Genomic DNA, 26,122 nt, shown 5'->3' with positions numbered 1-26,122 from the left:
TGGATCCCAGATCAAATAAAGCAAAAGATGACTAAAAACATACCAAAATCATACTTGTAATAAAAGCATCAAAAGGCTCTGCCTTAGGTCTAGAAGGTTTTGTATACAACTAACCATGTCCGCCACCAAGCTAGGCTTCAAACCAACCTCCTATACTTCCTTTCTGGGAACCTCCACGAGCACCATAGAAACCAACCATGTGACCATGCATACCACCTTTAGCTAGGGGATGAACTTCCCTAATAGGTGGACTACTCTGAGTGGAAGGAACAATCGCTCCACAATTAGGGAACACCCTGAAAAAGTGACAAAAAGATCCACAACCATAACATGCTTAAGGGGATGGACTGAAACTAGATGATCTGGCTTACCTAGAGTAAACACCAAGGCTAGAATAGCCAAAAGATAAACCCATCTAAGATAGACCATGACCCTGGACAATACAATAACTAGAGTTAGACTTGGATCCTTGAATAATCTGAAGTGCAGCCTGAATGAGTCTACTAGACTGACCCTGATTCTGAAAAGGTTGACGTGAAGAGTACCTACCCTTAGAATCACTACCTTTGAACCGAGAGATACTATGACTCAAACTAAAACTACTCTAATATCGCAGACTCTTTGCTGTCCCCTTGGGCCTTATGATGTATCTACTTCATAAGATAAGCATAATTAAAAACCTCCCTAAAGTACCTACCCGTAGCAACTAAACTCTAGGTAGAAACTTGCGAAGATGAAGTCTCAATCCTCAAACAAAGCAACAAACCCTGTAATATACAGTAGTCTGAATCGAAGTAGAATGTCTTGCAAACTCATAAAAATGAGCCTTATAATTCACAACAGACATGAAGCCCTACTCCAACCTCAATAATAGACCCTACAGATAATCCCTAAGATTGTAAGGCATATACTTACCCAAGAGGATTTTGGAGAACTGAGTCCATGTCAAAGGAGAAGATCCAGCTAGACTGGAATTAAGATGACCTTTCCACTAATGTCTAGCTACCAAATCTAATTGAAAAGTAATGTAATCCACACCATGAGTCTCTACTATATCTAAAATAAGAAGCCTATTCTCCCATTCAACAAGAAACACATGCATCCTCGCCCGACGCACCAGAAAACCTAGGCAGAGCCAATCTCAAGAATCAACCTAGCATCTTATGCTCCTTGGCAGACATATTAGGTAGAGCAAACACTGGTTGAGCAACTATATACTGGGAAATCGCTAATTCTGGAGGGACCTCAACTCTGACAGCCACAACTATCGATTGCATACCTACCTTTGTACCACCTCAATCAGTAGTCTGCGCTCTAACAAACAGTGCACCACCTACTAACCCAAAAATCTAAACCAAAGCATCCTTGAGGACTAGAGAAGAAATAAATCCTAATGGAGCCTGGGTTGGTCCCTTGACCACCACTTGCCAGGTAGAAGAATCTCTGGCTTAGGAGCGAGAATAGGGCCTGGTGAATGTTCCCTATCCTAGTCCCTGCTAGGGACATATATCGAGACTATCCACAACCTCTAGGTCATCTAAAAATAGCTACAAGATCCTTAGGCTTGATCTTAGGACCCTTATCTAGTGTAGCAATAGCACGCGTCCTAGCATCTGCGAAAGAGTGAAGCCAAAGGAATAATTTATAAACCAACTGAAACTCATCGCATGAAATAAGTGAAAGAAGTGAAAAACTCCAAAGAATGTCCTATAGTCTCCTAATGATAAGAAATGAACATCATTATTTCGATCTGCGAGACTTTAATGGAAACTTGTTCTTGTACCAACAATATAGATGAAACTTAGGCTCCAATAACAATTTTTCATGACTAGATTTATGATTCATAATGGAACTTACTTTATCTCGCCAATAGGTAAGTTATAAAATAGCCCAAAGCAAAATGTAATGGGCTAACATTATGGGAAAAATAACCTAAACGACAAAATTCACAATTAGAGATTCAAATAAAAATAGCACAATCATAATGTCTAATAGATAGATATGAACCAACAAATATCCCAAGACTCAGTAATGTCTGTAAAAGAGATACTACATGAGAATTATAAGTATTGAATAGAAAAATACAATTCGTCTATATGCCACCATCATATCTATGGGAAGTTAATCGTATCTATAATCTACATTATATCTATGAGCCATATTATATCCATAAGCCATTAGTTATATCTATAAGCCATATTCTATCTACAAGCTGTATAATAATTATGAGCCATATAACATCTTTGATCCATATTATATATATAAGACATGTCATATCTATAATCAGCCTTATATTTATATATATGCCATACTTTGTATATAAGCTATAACATATCCATTAGCGATATTATATCTATATATAAGCCACACTATAATATAAGCCATAACATATCCATAAGCCATTAACCATCCATAATGCCGATGTCTATAGAATTAAGCATATCAATCGTCCAACCCACTAATTATATTTGGAAGACATATCAATAATGACACTGGTAAATTATATCAGTAATCATGCATGCAAGAAATATCAGTAGCGATACTCGAAACTATAATAAATCCTCTAATATCCAACTAACATACGAAATAAATATATTCAACTTCATAGAATGTAAAACCAACCATTAATAAGAGTATATCATATGTGAACGAGTCTATAGGGTTATCAAAAATCTTGGCATAAAGAGAGTCGGATGGGCTAACTTCCAATCCCGAAGATCTATTTGGGCGGCTACTACCCTAAACTAGGCTAAGGTTTCTTAGTTCATTCCTAGATGTCAAGTAATCCATAATTATTCATAAAATAGTGATCATTTCCACACATGAGCAAGTAAGGCAATTCTACCCGAAACAATAGCAACTAAAGCAATTTTCTCAAACTAAGCAACTAAGGACAATTTTTCTCTAACATGAATGACTAGGGAATTTCACCTAGCTTGAGCAACTAATGCACCTTCAATCTAAATATATACCATGAGGTCCAACTCACCTAAATCATAACTAACTATGCTAATTACTCTAATGTTAAGGTTTTAAGGTAGCCTAATGGTCCAATTAAACCAATATCCTCATTGATGCTTCAAATACCTAAATCCTACCCCATATCTAACATAATATTATAATTATACAATGAGATAGATCAATCTATTAAGAAGGTAATCCTAGCCTACTTGAGCATCGATGAAAGCCTAATGAATCTGCTAAATTATTGATTTCCCCTTCAAAGAAGCTTCCACATGGTTTCATGCCATCAAAATCACAATCTACTCATTAAAATAAGAACAATGATACCCATATTGCACTATTATGCTTCTAGTCAAAAATTACATTACGAAAAGTTCCCATATGGGGCCTATCTATGGAAATCGCATTTTAGAAACTAACTCAACATCCCTCTATGCTCATAGAGTACTTACCCTCAAAATGGGTGAATTCTGAGCTATATTGGTGATAATATCAAGTCATAAAAATTTTAGGATTTTTAGGTGAGAATAGAGAAATAAACCAAGAAAATAATGAAATTTTACCACAAATTTAAAGGAGAAGATCATAAATAATACCAACCAAGCTCCACGTTATGCAGAAATGTTATCCCCAAGATCTTCTACCTTAAGGATTTAAATATCTTGGAGATAGAAGAGAAATGGTGAAAATAGGCTATAGGGGGTATTTATACCATTCCTAGGTACACTAGTGTCGCATACATGATATCTAGCCAAAGGTGCAAAAGACACTTATGCGACATCACCATCGCATATGCCATATATGCTATGCTGGTAGAGGTGTTACCTAAGAGACTAAAAATGTCTCTTATGGAACATTTTTTGGTGTCTAGATAATTTCTTAAGAATTCAAGGGCATCGCCGACGTTATGTACCAAAAATAGTTGAGACTTGGCGTAACGCCCTGAAAATCAAATCCCGAGACGCCACACGATGCTTAGGGTCACAAGTGACCCCAAGCTAAACCTTTCATAGGTATAACTCAAAAGCAGCTGATTTAAAACATAATTCTGAGAGAATGAAGCTGCAAATATCTCAAAATAGAATCTGTTCAATACAATATTGGAATTACAAGATGACAATTCTACTAACACATATACATATACAAGAAGGAGACTGAATACATCAACCACTACTACTGTCTATGAAGCCTCTACTAGTATTTCCCTTACATAAATGGGTCATGACTCCGCACCATCCCACTCAATATGGCCGACAGAAGAAGATACAGTGTCTCTGAACTGAAACAACCAACACAAGACCTTGAACTATAAGGACTCCTTTACCTGCTGACCAGATGCTGCAACTGAATGGAATAGTAGATGGGGGTCAGCACAAAGAGAATGTACTGAGTATGTGGGGGTGCATGCAACACTTTAAATAACATCATCAATTTCATGAAAACATGCATACAAACAATGATGACTTACTTGGCTTGAGTTATATCAAATCATACTCTTCATACTTTCATAATAAATAGTTCAAATGGTAAAATCTCATAATCCATGTAAATCATCAAAAATCATAAATTATGATAAATCATCATAAATTATCATATCGTCACAATTCATCATAGGTAATCATAATTCATCATAATATCTCAACTCTTTGACTCAAATCTCGGAGTGACTAGGTAATTCAAGAAACATGACTTTTATGGACAGGGGAGTTTCCTATAACCGACAACCCCACGTGAGCTACGTGGAATACCAACATTTGAAACCCTTGTTGGCGGGAGCGTCATACTCTTTGCCAGGGAGTACAACCTTAAAACTGCAACAATCACAATCGGGATCTCTAGTCAATAATATCATCATCAAATAACCCTACGGTGCAACATAGGTTTGGAAAAATACCAAATTTCCCTCTCGGTGCTAAGTACTACTCCCCGACAAGATCAGAACGCATTAGGAAATCCACCACCATCATCACAGGGGTCTATCATAAAGACCAAAATAAATATATCAATTTATAATTCATCAATAATTTGTGGATTTTTAACCCCAACTTCGACTTAAAACATTTCAATCTTTTTCAACATCAACAAGGTATCAATGCATTGGACCATAATCGACTTAACATTTGGACAAGGATATGAAGACTCAATATGTAATATTTTTAATAATTCAACTCATCAAAATCATCTGGAAAAGAAATACCAAAATTCATCTCAACATCTATATCAAAATCAACCTTTCTCATAGTCAAAATCATCTCGACTCTGCGAGTTCAAGGTCAATGTACTCAAATGATTATTCTTTCAATTCGACAATTAAATCATGACAACAGCTTTTGAAAAGCACTTGAGACCTTCAATTCATAATAAGAATACATATCCCATAGTACAACTCAATTCACGACTTTTATCTCGAAAGCCTTTAGAAATATCAATTCATTGTAGTAGTATGCAATTCATAGCATAAAATCTCAATTTAAGAAGTAGAGTAATGAAGTAATCATGTATATCCATATTGGAAAAAAAAATTAAAGTCTTATAAATCCTTCATAAAGTAATTTGAGTGTATACCCATTTTTGAATATCATGAAATTTCAAGAATAGAACTCAAGCTTTTTAAATGTCAAAATGTAACAATTTATCAAGTCATGACAACGTCAATATTTTTGAGAAAATATCAAGACTCCTAGTAACATCTCAAATGTTATATCTCAATATGCTCAATGATTCAATTTCGTCATAAAGAAGCTTTAAGCTTATCATAAATCTCAAAATCATTCCAAAATACCATTTCAACATATATCTCGAAATCATTCAAAACAAAAATATGAAATTTAAAATTATAGATATCAAGACATCTCATTTCTCAAATATATATTCAATAATTTAAATCGTCATTGGAAAGCATAAAGCTTGACACATATCTCAAAATATTATTCCAAAATACCATCTCGACATAGTCCCAAAATTATTCAAAATACCACCTCGTGGTAAAAGTGTGTAATTCGCAATGATAATTATTAAATCATATCATGAAAACATTGAGATAATCATATAAATCAAAGTTTATTCATTCAACCATCATAATCTTATAATCGAATTATTTAGACATAATCTCACTTGCAAAATCATGCAAAACCATAATAAAATTAAAGCTTTGGGCACAAGAATGGAAGATTGCTCTTTTTTAAAACCCCACATACCTTGAAATTGACTTCTTGATTACGGAATCCTGTTCGGACAAATAATGGGTTCTCCTAGAAGGTCTTGAAATGAGGAGTTCGTTTATCGGATTAATTTTGGATTTCTACGGTGAAATTGAAAGGTATTTGAAGGTGAAATTTGGCTAGGGTTTCATTATCCCAAATGTTTCATGGAGAAAATGAATTTTGAAGGTTCAATTATGGATTAAATGGACAAATTTTCGTCCAAGAGGGGGTGTTAAATGAACAAATTGCCCTTAAAAAAATAAATAATGTCAAATCTGTCCTTTGGTGGACTGTTTTGATAGGCTGAAGTAGATTGACTATAACGTTTTACTCCGACCGCCAAATTGGATGAAACTAATTTCATTAGAAAGATGACTCTTAGAGCTTTCCGTTGATATATAGTAGCTCACCCATATCATTATGTACAAGGTATTATGGTCATTTGAAGTTGACCCTGGAATTCGCCTGGCTGCAGTAATTTTTAATTTCCTGCACGTTTTACTGTTCACAATTCGATCGGAATGGTCGTAGTTCGATCGAAATGGTCGTAACTCATCGCTCAAGTGTCCGTTTTTGATGATCTACATATATTTGGAAATCTTATTCGATACTCTATGCAATGGTAGGTCAACATCTTAGAAATACTTCACAGAAAATTTATGGATCGCTCTAAAGTGTAGAACTCTATACGTTTCTCACGAAATCTTTACGAAGAAAATTTTTTGGGGTATTACATGATCTCCCCCTTGGAAACATTCGTCCTCGAATTTTGCTTGATAGGATAAAAGCACTGATCAACTGACCTTCTTAAGGGACACGAACATCCGAGACATATCGGCACGATTGGAATTACAGTTTCCTAGTCCTCATACTGAACATGCATATCTGACTCATAAATATCTAGCTGAACTGACTCTGGAATGTATGAATGCGTATGCAACAATAGACAATTCAAGGCTCGTAATGAGAACTTAAGCATGAACTAGATGTGTTTAAAACACGAAAGCTTTAAGAAGTTACGGGGTATCTCCCCCTTGGGACTCTATGTTCCTCTACAACACTTATTTCACAGGGTCACTAAGATTGTGCACGGGGTACCTATGAATTAGCTCATATGCATGACGCACGAACAGAGGTATACTCATAACTACTGAGATGCTCCATATGGAAATGATTTCATTCCTAAGATCCTTGGATAACATGATGAAATGATAAATGAGAAGGTACACTATACGATTCTGATTGACTGAGATGGAATACTTGGAAAATAAAGGTCGTTTAGTAGAAGTTTACGAATTGAAGCATAACTAGCTTCCAGAATCTGAAACATGTACACCACAATCCCTCAAGATAACCACTTAAAACTTCAACTAACCACAATATAATCTCAATCTTACTTCACATTACCACTTAGATCAAAATAAGCATACACCAACTAGAGCTTCAACGCTTTTAGCTCAACTTCGGAATTTCAATCTTAGAGTCTAACGCTCAACTCAAATTTTTCTCATCCTTAACCGACCACACTACCTTTGCCATCGTTTATTAAAATCACGCTTGTAAACTTATATTTCTAAACCATAAGAATCAAAATCACATCTAAGAAGCTCAACCATTACAGTCATACACTAATCCTCGAAATTAAAGCAGTCCCATAATATCTTGGGTGAAATTTCTCATCATAAACACAACATCAAACTTAATCACTAATCAACCAAACTTAGGCTCTTATATCCACTATTCAAGCCTACTAGATCACTTCCTAACAACTAATACCATTAATCAAGAAATCATCACAGTCACCTTCACGATCACCAATCATTCAAACTTAACTTTTAGCACACAATATAACTTAAAACTTTTAGCATGAAATTTCCACTTAGAAACTATAAAACAATCCTCAACAAATGCTAGCCCATTTAAACTTCATAACAATAATAATTGGCCATAATCATATAGCTTATCTTATTCACAATCCATTAACACATCCTTCTTTCACCCGTTACTACTATCTATCCTTCATACACAACTTAACTTAGTTCATAGCTCTCTACGTCTTAACTTAACTTCCTCTTGCAACCCGAAAATGGCATAATTTAACAACACTCATCCACCGAGTACTTTCATTACTAACCTATACTCTCTGGAATACAAATACCGTCAACACTCATTTCATACCTCAAAAGAACTACATCACAAAATTGACACACAAGGATATATCACTCCCTATTAACCCCAAATGTATGCAAAAATGGATTCTACTATACTTATGCTCAACAAATCACACTTACCATCCTTCTTACTACTACACCTCTAAATCCTACATTTTCAGCCAGTTCAAGGAAAAAGATGAACTACAAGTTGCTAGTGGATCGAAATAGGCCGCACATGGCTCCACTAGGCTTTGAATATGAGTTTTGGAAAAAAATTTGAGGTGAATAATAACAGATGTGCTAGTGAATCGAAAGAGCCCCACACGGCTTCACTAAACTTTCATTTTTTTTTCAACAGCATAATGATAGCAAGATTACGGGAGATAGGAACTTGGCATACCATATTCGATGATCAAGGAGTACGCATCCACTCAGTCTTAGCTAAATAAGTCATAAAGAAGAGGACATAACATGAAACTTCAGGAACTTATAACACACTGGGAGGCTCTTCTGAAGCCACTTTTATGAGATTTCTGAAACATTTTCCTAATCAGTCTGAAAACATTATCTGGGAAAGAACCGGGACTTGCTGCTCATACTATCTCAAGAATAGCACATAGATAGAAAAGTACAAACTGTCACTTATAGATCCTAAAAAGAAATTTGGTAGCTTATCTGGTTTAAACTTATTGCATGATTCAAGACTTGAAAGAACAACAACCTTTCCTAAATTCCTTATAGCCTCTCAAAGAAAAGTACAGACGTCTCCATACCATTCCGCAAGACTCTACTAGACACGGCTTCATAGACAACCTAGGACACTTGAACTCTGTGCTCTGATACCAAGTTTGTAACACCTCAAAAATTGAGTCCTAAGATTCCACACGGTGCTTAGGGTCACAAGTGACCCCAAGCTATACCTTTCATAGGTATAACTCAAAAGCAGCTGATTTAAAACATAATTCTAAGAGAATGAAGCTGAAAATATCTCAATATAGAATCTGTTCAATACAATATTGGAATTACAAGATAGCAATTCTACTAACACATATACATATACAAAAAGGAGACTGAATACATCAACCACTACTACTATCTATGAAGCCTCTACTAGTATTGCCCGTACATAAATGGGTAATGACTCCCAACCATCCCACTCAATATGGCCGACAGAAGAAGATACAGTGTCTCTGAACTGAAACAACCAACATAAGACCTTGAACTATAAGGACTCCTTTACCTGCTGACCAGATGCTGCAACTGAATAGAATAGTAGATGGGGGTCAGCACAAAGAGAATGTACTGAGTATGTGGGGGTGCATGCAACACTTTAAATAACATCATCAATTTCATGAAAACATGCATACAAACAATGATGACTTACTTGGCTTGAGTTATATCAAATCATACTCTTCATACTTTCATAATAAATAGTTCAAATGGTAAAATCTCATAATCCATATAAATCATCAAAAATCATAAATTATGATAAATCATCATAAATTATCATATCGTCAAAATTCATCATAGGTAATCATAATTCATCATAATATCTCAACTCTTTGACTCAAATCTTGGAGTGACTAGGTAATTTAATAAATATGACTTTTATGGACAGGGGAGTTTCCTATAACCAACAACCCCATGTGAGCAACGTGGAATACCAACATTTGAAACCTCCGTTGGCGGGAGCATCATACTCTTTGCTAGAGAGTACGACCTTAAAACTGTAATAATCACAATCGGGCTCTCTGGCCAATAATATCATCATTAAACAACCCTACGATGGTACATAGGTTTGGGGAAATACCAAATTTCCCTCTCGGTGCTAAGAACTACTCCCCGACAAGCTCAGAACGCGTTAGGAAATCCACCATCATCATCACAGGGGTCTATCATAAAGACCAAAATAAATATCTCAATTTATAATTCATCAACAATTTGTGGATTCCTAACTCCAACTTCGACTTAAAACATTTCAATTCTTTTCACATCAACAAGGTATCAATGCATTGAACCATAACTGACTTGACATTTGGACAAGGATATGAAGACTTAATACGTAATATTTTCAACAATTCAACTAATCAAAATCATCCAAAAAAGAAATACCAAAATTCATCTCAACATCTATGTTAAAATCAATCTTTCACATATTCAAAATCATCTCGATTATATGAGTTCAAGGTCAATGAACTCAAATGATTATTCTTTCAATTTGACAATTAAATCATGACAACAGCTTTTGAAAAGCACTTGAGACCTTCAATTCATAATAATAATACATATCCCGTAGTACAACTCAAATCACGACTTTTATCTCGAAAGCCTTTAGAAATATCAATTCATTGTAGTAGTATGCAATTCATAGCATAAAATCTCAATTTAAGAAGTAGAGTAATGAAGTAATCATGTATATCCATATTGGAAAAAGAATTTAAAGTCTTATAAATCCTTCATAAAGTAATTTGAGTGTATACTTATTTTTGAATATCATGAAATTTTAATAATAGAACTCAGGCTTTTTAAATGTCAAAATATAACAATTTATCAAGTCATGACAACATCAATATTTTTGGGAAAATATCAAGACTCATGGTAACATCTCAAATGTTATATCTCAATATGCTCAATGATTCAATTTCGTCATAAAGAAGCTTTAAGCTTATCATAAATCTCAAAATCATTCCAAAATACATTTCAACATATATCACGAAATCATTCAAAATAAAAATATGAAATTTACAATTATAGACATCAAGACATCTCATGTCTCAAATATATATTCAATAATTAAAATCGTCATTGGGAAGCATAAAGCTTGACACATATCTCAAAATATTATTCCAAAATACCATCTCGACATACATCCCAAAATCATTCAAAATACCACCTCGTGGTAAAAGTGTGTAATTCACAATGATAATTATTAAATCATATCATGAAAACATTGAGATAATCATATAAATCAAAGTTTATTCATTCAACCATCATAATCTTATAATCGAATTATTTAGACATAATCTCACTTGCAAAATCATGTAAAACCATAATAAAATTAAAGCTTTGGGCACAAGAACGGAAGATTGCTCTTTTTCAAAACCCCACATACCTTGAAATTGACTTCTTGATTACGAAATCCTGTTCGGACAAATAATGGGTGCTCCTCGAAGGTCTTGAAATGAGGAGTTCATTTATCGGATTAATTTTGGATTTCTACGGTGAAATTGAAAGGTATTTGAAGGTGAAATTTGGCTAGGGTTTCATTATCCCAAATGTTTCATGGAGAAAATGAATTTTGAAGGTTCAATTATGGATTAAATGGACAAATTTTCGTCCAAGAGGGGGGTGTTAAATGACCAAATTGCCTTTAAAAAAACAAATAATGTCAAATCTGTCCTTTGGTGGACTGTTTTGATAGGCTGAAGTAGATTGACTATAACGTTTTACTCCGGCAGCCAAATTGGATGAAACCAATTTCATTAGAAAGATGACTCTTAGAGATTTCTGTTGTTATATAGTATCTCACCCATGTCATTATGTACAAGGTGTTATGGTCATTTGAAGTTGACCCTGAAATTCACCTGGCTGCAGTAATTTTTAATTTTCTGCACGTTTTACTGTTCACAGTTTGATCAGAATGGTCGTAGTTCAATTGGAATGGTCGTAACTCATCGCTCGAGTGTCCGTTTTTGATGATCTACTTATTGTTGGAAAGCTTATTCGATACTCTACGCAATGGTAGGTCAAAATCTTAGAAATACTTCACAGAAAATTTATGGATCGCTCTAAAGCATAGAACTTGATATCTTTCTCACGAAATCTTTACGAAGAAAATTTTCCGGGGTATTACACTTGGAGAGTTCCCAAGTCTTAGTCGACACCTCAGTATTTATCCAGAATCCTCTATTTTTAAAAGGACTATGCTACTCCTTCAGATTTAATGTTTTAGACTTAATGGTGCATCTAAATTTTTCCATTCGAGGTCATTTCAACAAAAAATGGGTCCCACGCCCAATTGAAATTTATCTTAAATTCTAATCAATAGCTCAAAATATGCCCAGATTCCTTAAGACCTAAATAAAAGGTCAAACTAGCATAATTTTGACATTCGAAAGTTGTTGGAATAGTTAGATTTGAGATACGAGATAGTTTCACTAATAGTTTTGCTCGATAGCCAATTCGAACCAACAAAGACTCCAAAATAGGTAATTGTCTCTTAAAACCAAATGAACTTCCTGGTAATTGAAGTGTCAGTCTTCATAAGTTATACTTAACTTGGGCAGATACAGGGAAGCTCTAAATGCAGAAAATAAGTGGAAATAAAGGAAATGACCTAAAGGGTCACTATATGTAAACAAGGATATCATCAATGAAAATGAACACAAAAATGTCCTAATAAAGCTTGAAAACACAGTCTTCAAATCCATGAATGTTGCAGTCATTGTAAACTGAAAAAACATCACCAAGAAGTCATAATGGCCATAGTGAGTTTTAAAGGTTGTCTAAGGTATGTCCTCATCCTTAGTCATCAACTGATGGTAACCAAATTCAAGTCAATATTATAGAGCACAACTTCGTTAAGTTATTCAAACAATCATTCATACAAGGCTTAGTATATTTATTCTTCACTATCACCTTGTTTAGCTTTCTTAGTCGATACACATACATAGAGAACCACATTTTATTTCATGAAAAAGATTTCACCATCCTAAGGTGATATATTCATCCTAATAAAAATACCTAGAAGATCTTGAAGCAAAAATTATGCTCCTTAAGCTCGATAAGAGCTATAATACAAGATGTCATAGTAATAGTTTGGTTTTTTGCTCAAGATCAATAGAAAACATAATATCAAGCTCAGGAGGAGGGCAAAGTAGGTAAGTAAGGAAAACATCAGTGAACTCATGAATAATAGGAATAAATCAAGTGAAGGATTCATAGAACTAACATCATGACCATGCACATGATAAGATTTGTATCCCCTTAACATCAGTATCCTAGCCCGAATTTAATAAATAATCCATATTATTTCACAGCTAAAGAAACCATTACACACAACTAAGGTTATGCCATACATGTCAAACGTAACTGTCACAACCCAAACCATGGCCTAGCCATGATGGGTATCTCAAGTTATATGTGGACCAGAGATCACCCCTTCACCTAACCTAGTCATCTAAAAAACCTCAAGTGTCAGATGAATTTCAAACACATAACAAGATAGTGCAAGCTAAGATTAATAATTTTTTATGAAATTATAATGCCCCAAGATTCCATCTCGAGACTTCACAAGGTGGTTATGACCTCGAAGGATCACAAGCGAACCCTTTATTGATATCTGGATATGTACACTGCATAATATCTGAAATAAATATGAAAACTAGCCCCAAGGTTCAACACATCTATGAATACTCATAATACAGAAAACTGAATACTAAAACATCCGTCTGAAAAGCCTCTAAACTGTCTGAACTGTGAAGTTGATGGGACAGTTCCCTAACTAACTCCATCAACTAAAAATAAACAAAGTCTAAAGCAATAATAGTATATTAAGATTTGTCCTCAAAAGAAGAGGACTCACTGTTACTGCTGCTGACTGGGACTGAACTGCTGAGGATACTCTGAATTTTGTGCCTCTAAATCTATGGTTTAAAATAAAACACCATAGTGCAAATATGTCAAAACAAGAATATACCGAGTATGTAGATGAGGTAGGATAATGCAAGGGCTTATTCATTCACAATATCTAAACTGAATAATCATGAAGATACCGCATAAGAGCATATACATGAATGCATAGACCATAAACACAATCATCGTAACACTAGACACTAAAACTCATAAACCACTTTACTACAGACTGAACTCACTACTGACACTGAGATACTGAATCACTGACTCACTGACTCATCTGATACTAATAAATGGAAGTCTGGATGTACTTATATCAAGGACTAAATTTTGAGCTTACTACTTTCGATTGGCAGGATTAGAGATCAACTTTTCTATAGATTATTCCGAAAGCGATTATCAAAGATAAGAAGTATGATTATATCTAAATATGATAAAAGAATACACAATAGAAATCTGATACTGTGATCAAGCCTATTTAGCGGCATATCTCTGAATATGATATCAAATAACTGTATATGAGACCAAGCCTATCTACCAGGATGGTCCATGAATCAATGGAACTATTTCAGTTCCACATAAAGATAGATGATTGTATCTGACAGTCCTAATTTCTAAAGATTGATACTGAAACTAACATTGAATCTAAAACTAAAACTGTAGTTGTGGGAAGTAGCTACTTAATCGACATGCCCCAACCTACCAAAGGTAGGGCCCAACCTGTAACCCCAGCTAGAAGGGTGTCAATACCGTGACATGGGTAAAGACCTCTCTCTGGTCATTCCTCTCTGAAGGATGACCCTTACCAAAAAGTTGACCTAAGGTAATATAATAGTACAATACACTCTTTCTCTGGAGGTAACAACCTTTCCTATCAGTGACTCCTGTATCCTGTGCTGGCTACGCAGTTCTGGAGGTCAAGGATTACTACTAGTGACTCCGGCCTCTCTCACTGATGGGAAGAGCTGCCATCCCTTCCCTTGGTTGGTGCTAGTTTCTACTCCCAACTGAAAGACTCTGAACTGAATTCTCAACTGAACACGACTTAACTAAATTTGATACTGATGATGTTTCTCAAAAGATCTGACTAAGTTATTATGAAATCACTTAGTTCCATATCTGACGGAAATGGTATTAAATTATGGTATCTGATTGACGGTACAGAGCTTGAATAGATTACTTGAATTGATTCTAAGATTATAATTAAATCACTTGAATACTATTTGATCTGAGCTGATTACAGGACTGAGGATAGATTACTAGCGATATAGAGATTACAGCGATAACTGAGATTGCTGAGCTTTCTTAAGTTCTTGTCTAAGGATACAGAGTTCTATAGTTCACTGAGTTCCAAGAATTATGGCTCGACTAAAATTATCAAAAACTAACACGGACTCTAGAAAACAGCTCTATTGTCAGGTATAAATACCTCCAGGACTCGATAACATAAAAGTAAAGCATAATCATTCTTTACTAGTCATCTCCACAATCATTCATTCATCATCACAAGTATTCGTTCATCATCACAAGTATTCATTCATCATCACAATCACTAAAGCATCTTCACAATCGTTAAAGCATCTCTTTAAGTAATTAGGAATCATGTCATATGTTCATTCCCACAATCATTAAGACATCACCTCAAGCATTTAAGGATCACAAATGTCTATTCATTATCACAGTCGCCAAGGGCTCACTTTAAGCATCTCGGAATGATAATCATATAATAACGTAGGGGAAACATGCTACTAGATCGTACTCCATTCAACTAGGTTTTACCTCAACTATTTTATACCTATATCAATCTTTACATATGTTTAGATATCACATGGCTTGAGGAAACTTTATACTATCAAGTCATAACTTACTTGCCAACCATTTGGCGTGTAGTAAAAACTTTTCATATATCTAAAGCACATAATTGGAGAATTTACTACTCTCACATCTCCACTTGTTCACTAAGGTCCTTCAACAAAACACTAATGCACGGGTTCACACTTATTTGTGGATTTCCTACTACCACAGAATAATTCATTTACTTGGGCATTTTATCAAACACTAGGCATGCATAAACTAACTCACAATTTGGGGTTTTATATTCAATCTACTATAATGGCCCTTATGCTTCACGTAAGCTCTTTATCAAACCTATGGGGGACATGCTTCGCTTATTCAACCATTTCTACTCCCAATAGTCATGAACACATCACATAAAAAGCCACATATGGAAGATTCATCACAAATATCACAAGGATTCCACCTACTAGGGTCAAATCTCATGAATCTTGTAAACAAACATGAATCAAAACTCAATAACACATGTAACATCAATTTCAACTCATACAAATCATGGAATCTCACAAACATAAAATCTTCATATTTTTAAAAGGGTTCTTAAGCTTCTTTGATGAAAGGGACCTAAGAATCAACATTTACATACCTTAATCTTTGAAATTGGATGAATTCTAATTCTTGAGACACTATTCGCACTTGTAATAAATGATTCTCGAAGCCCACACTATGAGGAACTTGATTCTTGAAGAAATCTTGAAGAATTTATGGATGATTTTTGGAAGATTAGGGTTCTTGAATAAAACCCTAGATATTTTCTCTTAAGGGAATTGGAAGAGTGAATGATGAAATTAGGGTTTGGATGGGGTTCTTCATATTTATAAGACATCCAAAAGATGGAGAAAGAACAAAATACCCTTGCATAAGTGTCCTTAAATTGCTGGAAAAAAATAGCTGACGGCATCAATGACAAGCCATCAAGCTGGTGATAAGTCATCGCGAAATACCATCACAAAAGGGTAAAATTTTGATTTTCTAGTTAAGGTTGACGACATTGGTGATAGGCCATCACGAGTGTGATGGATTATCACAAAATGTCGTCATTGGGGGTAGAAATCTTCACAAGGATGACGACATTGGTGATAGGTCATCACGCTCGTGACACCTTATCACGAATGTCGTCACTCAGTTTCCCAGCCTAACATGCTAGAGTAAAATGGTCATCACTCCTTGCTCTAATATCGGTTTTTAACGAAATTGGTATCATTGGAAAGATAATTCAAAGAGATTTCATTTAATCTAAAGTAGGTCCTCTAATTAGATATATACGAGAAGGTATGGTCGATTAAAGTTGACCTAAGTTTTGACACTCACTAAAACTTGAATGATAGGAAAGCTTTCAACTCGTCCTTGAGTTAGGGGACCTCTATGATCTTAATTCATGCTCAAATAGATTCCCACACTACATAATTGATTAACACACTAAATTACATAGGATTCAAGACTTTTGAAACATCTACGCATATGAATGACGAATTTCCATTCTAATCCAAAATATGGGGTATTACATTATCTCCCCCTTGGAATCATTCATCCTCAAATGTTACTTGATAAGTTATGAGTAAAGATCAACTGAACCTACTTAAGGGACGTGAATGTCTAGAACTTAACTATGCAACTGGAACCACTGACATATAGAGTTATCGCACTGGGGATGCATATCTGATGCATGGAATACTCGACTGAATCTACTCATAGATGAATTCTCATAACACTCATACATATCTGATGTATGGAGTCATAAATGGGCGGATCTCAAGAGTGCATGACTGATCACACACTGAAAAGCTGAACTCATTCCTACTAAATATATATATCTAATGCATAAATGTCCGGCTAAGCTGACTTTTGAAAGTATGAGTTGACAATGCAATAATGACTGATGCTAACTTCATAAAGAAAATTTGAACTTGCATCGGGATGAATCTAATGGCATGCAACATCATAATATTATAGGGTATCTCCCCCTTGTGACTCTATGTCCCTCTAAACACACTTCGCTGAAATACTGGGGCGGTGCGCAGGGCACCTACTGACTGGGTCATGATTGACCGATCAAGATCTGAAAATCATGCCTGACTCATGCTAACATATAAACTCAAAATGGGAGAAAAGGATCTATAAATGCATGTCATAAAGATGAAGGGCTCATAACATACCTGGGTATATTTTAGGGAATCCTTTCCGATCAAGGCAAGCCTAAAGCGCACGGAGTCTACCCCTTTGAGTCAGCACTCTACATCCTCACCTTCTATGGCCTGGCTCACCACACCTAAAGAAAACATCACTACCAGCTCTACACATACTTTGGTGGCACCTTCCATACTCTCCACAACTCAGATGGGTACGAATACTACTAGTACTACTCTGGGCTTTAGAGCTTGGCGCTCCATCAGATCTGACACCCCCGAACATAGGTGTGGGTACACTAGCTGAAGATGGAGCTGGAACTAAAAAATTTTGATGATACTGAGAAATACTACCATCTTAAGACCCTGATTGCGAGAAACCACGACTACCTGTCTTGGCTTTTTTACTCACACTTTCTCTCTCCTTAATCTTATCTGCCTCAATCTGTTGCGCATGCATCATTAGCCTAGAAAGGTCCATATCTTTATTGAGCATAGCAGCTATACACTCTTTTAACACATAACTCCACACCCCATACAAAAACTTACTCATACTCACTCTAGGTTCAGCTACCAAGTCGGGAGCATACTTAGCTAATTGGTTAAACTTATGACAGTACTCTTTCATGGTCATGGAACCTTTCCTTTGGCTCATGAACTCTTCTACCTTAGCTTCTATTATCTCTAGCGGGAAAAAGCTATCTAGAAAGGCACTCTGAAACTCTGAACAAGTCACGGGAGTTGCATTCTTCCCTCTACTTTTCTCCTACAACACTACCCAATCATGAGCAATATCTTTCACCCTATAAGATGCTAACTCAACATTCTCCTCCTCAGAAACATGTATAATTTGGGTGATATTCCTCACCTCTTCTAGATAAAGCTGGTGATCCTCACCTACTACTTGCCCAAAGAATTCTGGCGGGTTCATTTTAATGAAATTTCTAACCCTGGCTTCGGCGGAATTCCCATCTTGCTGAGTTGGGGCTTCAGCCTGACGATTGCCCTGAACATTAGTCACAGATTGGGCTAGCGCCTGGAAAGTTTCTCGAAACTCTGCATATGATACACTCTCATTCTTAGGATCTACTGGCTGAGGGGGCTGATCATTAACCCCATGGACAAAATCTATACGAAGGGGCATACTCTGTAATTAGAAGAAAGAAGTGGATTAGACTGAGAACCAACTTCAGCTCATGCTCACTCATAAGAAATGATCACTAAAAGAAGGGGAACTTCTCCTAATAACATCCTGTAGCCTCTTGTACATAAATGTGGCACGCTACACACCCACGTACAAGACTCTACTAGATGCGTCTTTTCAGACTCCTTGGGAAACTTTTAAACCTTAGGCTCAGATACCAAGTTTGTAACACCCCAGGATTCCATCCCAAGACATCACACAGTGCTTATGACCTCGAAGGACCACAAGCTAACCCTTTACAAATATCTGTACCTGTAAACTGCATAATATCTGAAATAAATGCAAAAACTAGCCCCAAAGTTCAACACATCTATGAATACTCATAATACAGAAAACTTAATACTAATATATCCATTAAAAAAGCCTCTGAACTATCTGAACTGTGGAGTTGATAGGAGAGGTCCCTAACTAACTCTGTTAACTAAAAATAAAAAAAGTTTGAAGCAATAATAGTAAACTGAGATTTGTCCTCGAAAGAAGAGGACTCACTACTACTGCTGCTGACTGGGACTAAAATGCTGAGGATACTCTGAATTCTGTGCGTTTGAACCTATGGTCTCAAATAAAATACTATAGCAGAAATGCGTCAGTATAGGAATATATCGAGTATGTAGATGAGGTAGGCTAATGCAAGGGCTCATGCATGCATAATATTTAAACTGAATAATCATAAAGATGCTATATGAGAACAAATACATGAATGCACAGACCATGAGTACAATCATCGCAACTCTTGACACTTAAACGTGGAAACCACTTTATTGCAGACTGAACTCACTACTGACATTGAGATACTTAATCATCGACTCATCTGATACTGATAACTGAAAGTCTCGATATACTTACATCAAGGACTAAATTTTGAGGTTACTACTTTTGACTGACAGGATTAGAGATCAACTTTTCTAACAGATTATTCCGGAAGCGATTATCAAATATAAGAAGTATGATTATATCTGAAACAGACAACAAGAATACTTAATAAAAATCTAATACTGTGATCAAGACTATCTGGTGGCATATCTTTGAATATGATATCAATAATTGTATATGAGACCAAGCCTGTCTGAAGGGATGGTCCATGAATCAATAGAACTATCTGAGTTCCTCATAAAGATAGATGACTGTATCTGGCAGTAATGATTTTTGAAGATTTATACTAAAACTAAGATTGGATATGAAACTTAAACAGTAACTGTAGGAAGTATATACTTAACTGAGATGCCCCAACCTACCACAGGTTGGGTCCAACCTGTAACCCCAGCTGGAAGGGTGTCAATACCGTACGACAGGTAAAGACCTCTCTCTGGTTATTCCTCTCTAACAGATGACCCTTACCAGGAAGTCGACCTAAGGCAACATAATAATAAAATACTCTCTCTCTGGAGGTGACAACCTTTTCTAATGGTGACTCCTATATCCTATGCTGGCTATGCAGTTCTGGAGGTCAGGGATTACTACTAACGACTCCGGCCTCTCTCACTAACGGGAAAAGATGCCATCCCTTCCCTCGCTCGGTGCTAGTTTCTACTCCTAACTAAAAAACTCTAAACTAAATTTCAAACTGAACTGAATCTGATACTGATCATGTTTCTCAAAAGATCTGACTGAGTTATCCTAAAATCACTTAGTTCCGTATATGACAGAAATGGTATTGAATCATGGTATCTGACTGGCGATACAGACCTTGAATAGATTACTTGAATCACTTCTGAGATTATAATTGAATCAATTAAATACTGTTAGATCTGAGCTGATTACAGGACTGAGGCTATATCACTAGCAATACAGAGATTACAGAGATAACTGAGATTACTAAGCTTTCTTAAGTTCTGCACTTATCTGAGGATATAGATTTCTATAGTTCACTGAGTTATGAGAATCATGGCTCGATTGAAATTATCAAGAAACTGGCACAGGCTCTAGACAACATCTCTATTGTTGGGAATAAATTACCCCAGAACTCAATAGCATAAAATTAAAGCATAATCATTCTTGACTAGTGATCACCATAATCATTCATTCATCGTCATAAGCATTCGTTCATCATCACAAGCATTTATTCATCATCACAATCACTAAAGCATCTTTACAATCATTATAACATCTCTTCAATTGATTAGGAATCATGTCATATATTCATTGCCACAATCATTAAAACATCACCTCAAGCATTTAAGGATCACAAATGTCTATTCATCATCACAGTCGCCAAGGGGTCACTTTAAGCATCTCGGAATAATAATCATATAATAACGTAGGGGAAATATGATACTAGATCGTACTCCATTCAATTAGGTTTTACCTCAACTATTTCATACCTATATCATCACAAAAGGGTAAAGTTTTGATTTTTTTGGTTAAGGTTGGCGACCTTGGTGATAGGCCATCACAGGTGTGATGGCTTATCAAAAAATATCGTCACTGGGGTAGAAATCTGCCCAGGGATGACAACATTGGTGATAGGTCATCACGCTCATGATAGCTTATCACGAATGTTGAAACTCAGTTTTCCAGCCTGGCATGTTGGAGTAAAATGGGCATAACTCCTTGCTCTGATTTCAATTTTTGATGAAATTGGTATCATTGGAAAGATAATTCAAAGAGCTTTCATGTGATATATATTAGGTCCTATAATTAGATATATACAAGTAGGTATGGTCGATTAAAGTTGACCTAAGTTTTGACGCTCACTAAAACTTGAATAATAAGAAAGATTTCAACCTATCCTTGAGTTAGGGGACCTCTATGATCTTAATTCATGCTCAAATAGATTCCCTCACTACATAATTGATTAACACACTAAATTACATAGGATTAAAGGCTTTTGGAACATATACGGATATGAATGACGGATTTCCATTCTAGTCTAAAATGTGGGGTATTACATTATCTCCCCCTTGGAATCATTCGTCCTCGAATGTCGCTTGATAAGTTATGAGTACTGATCAACTGAACTTACTTAAGGGACGTGAATATCTAGAACATGACTATGCAACTAGAACCATTGACATATAGAGTTATCACACTGGGCATGTATATCTGATGCATGGAATACTCGACTGAATCTACTTATAGCTGAATTCTCATAACTCTCATGCATATCTGATGCATGGACTCATAACTGGGTTGATCTCAAGAATGCATGACTGATCACACACTGACAAACTAAACTCATTACTACTAAATACGCATATCTAATGAATGAATGTCTGGCTAAGCTGACTTTTGAAAGCACGACTTGATAATGCAATAACGACTGATGCTAACTTCATAAAGAAAATATGAACATACATCGGGATGAATCTAATGGCATGAAACATCATAATACTATGGGTTATCTTCCCCCTAGGACTCTATGTCCCTCTGAACACACTTCGCTGAAATATTGGGGCAGTGCGCAGGGTACCTACAGACTGGGTCATGATTGACCGATCAAGATTTGAAACTCATGCATGACTCATGCTAACATATAAGCTCAAAATGGGAGTAAAGGATTTATCATTACATGTCATAAAGATGAAGGGCTCATAACATACCTGGGTATATTTTAGGGAATCCTTCCCGATCAAGGCGAGCCTGAAGCGTACGGAGTCTACTTCTTTGAGTCAGTACTCTACATTCTCGCCTTCATGGCCTGGTACACCACACCCAAAGAACACATTACTACCAGATCTGCACATACCTTAGTGGCGCCTGCCACACTCTCTACAATGCGGATGGGTACGAACACCATTAGCACTACTCTGGTCTTTGGAGCTTAGCGCTCCCTCACATCTGACTCCCCTAAACATAGGTGCGGGTATTCTAGCTGAAGACAGAGCTGGAACTAAAAAATTTTGACTATATTGAGAACTACTACCACCTTAAGACCCTGACTGTGAGAAACGACGACTACCTGTCTTAGCACTTTTACTCACTTTCTTTCTCTCCTTCATCTTATCTGCCTCAATCTATTGTGCATGCATCATTAGCCTAGAAAGGTCCATATCTCTATTTTGCATAGCAGCTCTACACTCTTTCAACACATAACTCGACACCACAGACAAAAAATTACTCATACTCTCTCTAAGGTCAGCTACCAAGTCGGGAGCATACTTAGCTAATTGGTTAAACTTAAGAAAATACTCTTTCACGGTCATGAAACCTTGCCTTAGGTTAATGAACTCTTCTACCTTAGATTTTATCATCTCTAGAGGGAAAAAACTTTCTAGAAAGGCACTCTGAAACTCTGACCAAGTCACAGGAGCTGCATTCTCCCCTCTACTCTTCTCCCACATCACTACCCAATGATGAGCAATATCTTTCAGCCTATATGATGCTAACTCAACACTCTCTTCCTCAGAAACATACATAATCTGGGTGATCTTCTTTACCTCCTCTAGATTAAGCTGGGGATCCTCACCTACTACTGACCCAAAGAATTCTGGCGGGTTCATTTTCATGAAATTTCTAACCCTGGCTGCGGCGGAATTCCATCTTGCTGAGGTAGGACTGCAACCTGATGAATGCCCTGAATATTAGTCACAACTTGGGCTAGTGTCTGGAAAACTGTCCAAAACTCTGCATGTGACACACTCTCATTCTCAGCATCTACTGGATGAGGGGGATGATTATCAATCCCACAGACAAAATCTCTGCGAGGAGGCATACTCTGTAATTGGAAGAAAGAAGTGGATTAGACTGAGAACCAACTTGAGCTCATGCTCACTCGCATGAAATGATACTGAAAGAAGGGGAACTGCTCCAAAGAACATCCTGTAGCCTCTTGTACATAAATATGGCGCACTACACACCCATGCATAAGAATCTACTAGATGCGGCTTTTCAGACTCCCTAGGACACTTTTGAACCTTAGGCTCTGAGACCAAGTTTGTAATGCCCCGAAATTCCATCCCGAGATGTCGTACAGTGCTTATGACCCAGAAGGACCATAAGCTAACCCTTTACTGATATCTGTACCTGTACACTGCATAATATCTAAAATAAAAGTGAAAACTCACTACAAGGTTCAACACATCTATGAATACTCATAATACAGAAAACTGAATACTAATACATCCTTCTGAAAAGCCTTTGAACTGTCTGAACTGTGGAGTTGATGGGATAGGTCCCCAACTAACTTTGTCAACTGAAAATAAAAAAAGTCTGAAGCAATAATAGTAAATTGAGATTCGTCCTCGAAAGAAGAGGGCTCACTGCTACTGCTGCTGGCTGGGACTAAATTGCTGAGGATACTTTGGATTCTGTGCCTCTAAACCTATGGTGTCAAATAACGACATAGAACAAATACGTCAGTACAACAATGTACCGAGTATATAGATGAGGTAGGCTAATGCAAGGTCTCATGAATGTACAATATCTAACCTGAATAATCATGAAGATTCCGCATGAGAACACATATATGAAAACCACTTTACAGCAGACTGAACTCACTACTGACACTGAGATACTGAATCACTGACTTATCTGTTACTGATAACTGAAAGTTTGGATGTACTTATATCAAGGACTGAATTCTGAGCTTACTGCTTTTAATTGACAGGATTAGAGATCAACTTTTCTAACAATCATTTCGGAAGCGATTATCAAAGATAAGAAGTATGATTATATCTGAATCTGACAACAAGAATACTCAATAGAAATCTGATACTTTGATCAAGCTTGTCTGGCGGCATATCTCTGAATATGATATCAAATAACTGTATATGAGACCAAGCCTATTTGACGGGATGGTCCATAAATCAATGGAACTAACTGAGTTCCTTATAAAGATAGATAGTTGTATTTGACAGTCCTGATTTCTGAAGATTGATACTGAAACTAAGATTGAATCTGAAACTGAAATTGTAACTGTGGGAAGTAGCTACTTAACCGACATGCCCCAACCTACCATCGGTGGGGTCCAACCTATAACCCCAGCTGGAAAGGTGTCAATACCATGCCACGGGTAAAGACCTCTCACAAAAGGGTGAAATTTTGATTTTTTGGTTAAGTTTGACGACATTGGTGATAGGCCGTCACGGGCGTGATGGCTTATCACAAAATGTAATCACTGGGGGGTAGAAATCTGCCCAGGGACGACAACATTGGTGATAGGTCGTCATGCTCGTGATAACTTATCACGAATGTCGTCACTCAGTTTCTGAGCCTGACTTACTGGAGTAAAATGTGGATAAATCTTTCGTCCGATATTGGTTTTTGACAAAATTGGTATTGTTGGAAAGATAATTCATAGAACTTTCATTTGGTATATAGTAGGTTCTTTAATTCGATATATAAAAGGAGGTATGGTAGATTGAAGTTGACCCAAGTTTTGACGCTCACTAAAACTTGAATGATAGGAAAGCTTTCAACTTGTCCTTGAGTTAGGGGACCTCTATGATCTTAATTCATGCTCAAATAGATTATCACACTACATAATTGATTAACACATTAAATTATATAGGATTCGAGGGTTTTCGAACATTTACACATATGAATGATGGATCTCCATTCTAGTCCAAAATGTGGGGTATTACAGAAATGTCTAAGCTAATAACTAGTAATTGAACAACCATCTATCACCAAGACAATCGACCAAAACAACACACCCAAGTGCACATTAATCCAACAAACCCTCTATAACTCCAAAGTCAATAAAATATCGGTACATGCCCCCGACAGTAGCTAAAACAAAGTCTAAACAAAGTCTGAGGCATTAAATATAAAGAGCATGAAATACGGCCTTTTGATTATTGAAGCTCACCGCTTTAATGTAAATTAACAAACTAACTTGAACACCTGATCACTGCGCAGGAAAAGTTGAAAAAGTTTTAGTTCCTACATTACGAGGGGATACAATATCCAGAGATGGTTAGGAGTTAGATCTCTAGCATGTAACTCACTGATAGAGGAATAAACTAATGTCATCATTCAAAACAAAATCAAATAACCATATGCAATTACATATATATATATATATATATATATACAACTATTGTG

This window comes from Capsicum annuum, chromosome 7 (assembly GCF_002878395.1).
Source record: "Capsicum annuum cultivar UCD-10X-F1 chromosome 7, UCD10Xv1.1, whole genome shotgun sequence".
In the NCBI taxonomy this organism is placed as follows: Eukaryota; Viridiplantae; Streptophyta; class Magnoliopsida; order Solanales; family Solanaceae; genus Capsicum; species Capsicum annuum.
The sequence above is the reverse complement of the archived record's forward strand: the minus strand, read 5'-3'. Positions refer to the sequence as shown.